A 4,047-nucleotide genomic window follows, 5' to 3' on the forward strand; every position below is an offset into this window, starting at 1 on the left:
CTATGCACTAAGAAAAACAGCTTTCTAAAAAAAAGCTTTCCCTTTTCTCCCTAGCAAGAATACAAGCTCATAATCTTATCCCGAAAGCCGTGGGGCCAGCTGTGTTTTGGAATTTAGAGTAATACTTAGCAGCAGGGCCTGGGCAGTACCAGTTACCAAACATTGATACTTCTACTGTAAAGTATGAATAATCATACTAATTTGGGTGCTCTCATGCATATTCATAATTAAGACCACGGAATAGCCTCACTTTGGATTATATTTAGCCTCCAAATCTGTATTTTTATTTTTTAAATATATTTCAGAGAGGAAGGGAGAGGGAGATAGAAACATCAATGATGAGAACCATTGATCCTCAGCTGCCTCCTGCACGCCCCCTACTGGGGACGGAGACCACAACCCAGGCACGTGCCCTTGACTGGACTGAACATGGGATCATTTCGTCCGAAGGCCAACACTCTATCCACTGAGCCAAAACGGCTAGGGCCAAATTTGTTCTTTTTAAAAATGCAATTTTGGTCCTTGCTGGGTAGCTCAGCTGGCTAGAATGTCATTTGGATGTGCCAAGGTTTCGGGTTCAATCCCTGATAAGGGTGCATACAAGAATAAACTAATGGCCCTAGCTGGTGTGGCTCAGTTGGTTGCTGGTTTAATTCCTGGTTAGGGCACATGCCTGGGTTGCGGGCTCCGTCCCCTGAAGGCAGCATGCATGAGGCAGCCTATCAGTGTTTCTCTCTCTTCCTCCCTCGCCCTAAAAAAAAAAAAATCAATAAAAATATTTTTAAAAAAGAATCAACCAGTGAATGAATACATAAATGGAACAACAAATTGACGATTCTCTCTCTCTCAAATCAATAGGTAAAAATTGCCAAAAAAAAGCCCAGTTTTTACAGCTTTGTGATTTCCAGTAAGGAACTGTGATCTTGAATGAAAATGACCAACATTTATTGATAGCTGAAAATTTGTGGGTTTTTTTTTTTTTAGCTGATATTTATTGAGACTTAATATGTGCCAAGCTCCTTGTATACTTTGTCTTATTCCTTTGAAAGATCCTATGAAGTAAGTACTATTCTTAGTCTGTTTTGACAGATGGAAAAACAGGCTTACCAAGGTTCAGTCACTTACAGGGGTCACACTGAGAGCAAGCTGAGAATCAGGGCTGGACGCCAAATCTGCCTGACTCCAGAGAAAACGTTCTAACCACTATGTCATACTGTCACAGCTATGAACTCTGCCTGCATCTTATTTACTGCATTTTACCTTATACCAATTGTCCTTTGGTAACTGTTGCTCCCAACTCCCTATCCCCCAACACACACACACACACACACCACACTCTTGGGGCTCCAGACCATGTATTTGTGAATCCAGCACAGGACCTGGCATAGTTTAGGTACTTAACATGAAGCAAAATGAATCAATACAATAGTTTATACAAATTTCATGGTTCGTTGACAGAGTGTTTTACCATTCTATAATAAAGGTGCTAGAATATCTCGGAAAGAGTACACAAGAAACGCGACCGTGGTTGCCTCTGGGTAATTTTTTTGCTGACAAGGTGTGCCAAAGGAATGGAGATACCTATCTATCCCTTTATACCATTTAAATGTTATACTGTGCATCTATTGACTATTCAAACTCTGCATTTTATTTATTTTTAATGGATTTCTGAATTTTGCTTGGGTACTGATTTAGTAAGACGTCCAAAAGTCAATTCACTGGGTAACCTCACACAATGAAAAACACTACTCCATAAGCTCCTTCATGGCTACGCACTGCAGAGGCCCAACTATGGACTCTGGGGTGAGAGGATTCCTCCGCTTGTCCCCTCCTTACTGCTGGACCATTGTTTTTAAGCACAAGGTCCGTTAGTGATGAGGCAACGGACAGAGAACACTTACCTTAGATCTGGAAGGAAGGTTCAAGCTTTTGATTTGTACCATTTGGCAAATATCCAATTTGAGCCAATTTCTGTGTCCACAGAATGGTGATATTTCCTACCTCTCAGGATTTGAGGATTAACTGTGACATTTCCAGAAATATTTTGTCAAGTGGCAAGCCCTGTCCAGATAACTGGCATCTCTCTTGCCCATGTGCCTTCTTTCCCCCTTTGCTCCTATGTTCTCTCCCTGGAACAGCCCTTCCCTCTACCAGGGGGAATTGTAGTTATTAAACTTGTCGAGCCTCTTTTCCTCATCAGTAATATTGGGAAAATAATAGTAGCTATAAAAAAGTAATAATGTGATAATGAATGTGTACAATACCTGGCCAGAGTAAATGTTCAATAATGAACTCTCATTACTTTTACAGTACTCACCTTCAAAGCTGGCTGGAATATTACTTTCTTGGCCAAGCCTAACACCTCCAGGCATATTATTATTAGTCATTTTTAATTACCCCATCCTCTGGAGTAATTCATACCTTTTCTATGGCACATACTACTTTTTATTTTAGTGGTTTGGTTACTCATCTGTCTAGCTACTGCAGATGACGTCCTTTAGGGCACAGTGCATGGAGCACCGATCTTGTATCGCTAGGACCGGACATTCAGTGAGGACTGCAGAAATGGTGAACAGATGGGAAGTGAGGACGTGGTAGTTAGTTCCCCTTCCCCTGGCCATGGATCTTTAGGTTTTCACCTCTTCCTGTTCAGATATGCCTATTTTCTTTCCAAAGGGCTGACCTGAGCTTGGCACAAAAAATCTGCAAACCAAGGCCTTAAGGGATGCAGAAGATGGCAGCTGCTTAAAGGGAACTCCAGGAGCCTCTAAGCTGGGGAAGAGGAAGGACCAGGGAGAGGCTCAAAGAACTTTTTAAATTGGCATTGGTTACTTTATCCAGTGCTCACTGATTTTTTTTCAAGGCAGCACCTGACTGCTTTTCACTGGCAGGTTGGCCAGAGGGCAAGAGTATGCCTTCTGGAGCCACTCTCATGCCCTCTGGGAATACATGACACAACCCAGTGGTCTTCCTACAGTAACTTGGATCCAAGCCTCTTGCTTTCCTCCCCAGGAGTAGACTGCTCTGCATTGAACTTTTTATTTATTTTATTTTATTGAATTATTTTGTTAATCCTCACCCAAAGATATTTATATATATATATATATATATATATATATATATATATATTTGATTTTTTACGGAGAGGAAGGGAGAGGGATAGAGAGTTAGAAACATTGATCAGCCGCCTCCTGCACACCCCCTACTGGGGATGTGCCCGCAACCAAGGTACATGCCCTTGACCAGAATCGAACCTGGGACCCTTGAGTCCGCAGGCCAACACTCTATCCACTGAGCCAAACCGGTTACGGCCAAAGATATTTTTCTATTGAATCTTAAGGAGAGTGGAAGACTGAGGGAAAGACAGAGAGAAACATCGATGTGAGAGAAACACATCGATTGGTTGCCTCCTCACAAGCTCCGACCAGCGCCTGGACTGGGGAGGAGCCTGCAACGGAGGTACATGCCCTTGACCAGAATCGATTGTGGGACCCTTTGGTCCACAGGCAAAGCTCTATCCACTGAGCCAAACGGGCTAGGGCTGTATTGAGCTTTTTATGCAACAAAGTTGGTAGTGCTTTGCTCATGGCAACTTGGCAAGTGTCCTTCCCCAAGGATAGAGGCCAGCCAGTGTCCTAGAGTCCAGGTCACTGCCGTGTCTCAACCCTCTCTAAAAAGATACATTGTTAAGATCCTTCTTCTCTTCCCCAAAATTCTGTCTCCCACTGCTCTCTGGAGAAGTCCTTCCCCTCCAGGGCCCAGCCTTTTGTCCTGGGCTCAATGCCAGGGAAGGATGAAGAATTCCCATCCAGGTCATAAATTCTGTACTAAAAGGAAAAATTAGAACTTGGACTGGGTGTTTGGAGACTTCTGACTATAAGGAGTAATAGCTATATTTAAAATTGTAATAATATCTAGATTATATTATCACATTACATATCTCAGTACATCTTGATATATATCTCATTAATACTGTACACATATATATTACATGCATCATTTGCATATATTTACCTGTATTATCTCATTTGGTTGTCACAATCGCCA

Source organism: Myotis yumanensis, unplaced genomic scaffold (genome assembly GCF_028538775.1).
Source record: "Myotis yumanensis isolate MYYU_CA2020_CCGP unplaced genomic scaffold, mMyoYum1.0.hap1 SCAF_16, whole genome shotgun sequence".
NCBI classification, from domain to species: domain Eukaryota; kingdom Metazoa; phylum Chordata; class Mammalia; order Chiroptera; family Vespertilionidae; genus Myotis; species Myotis yumanensis.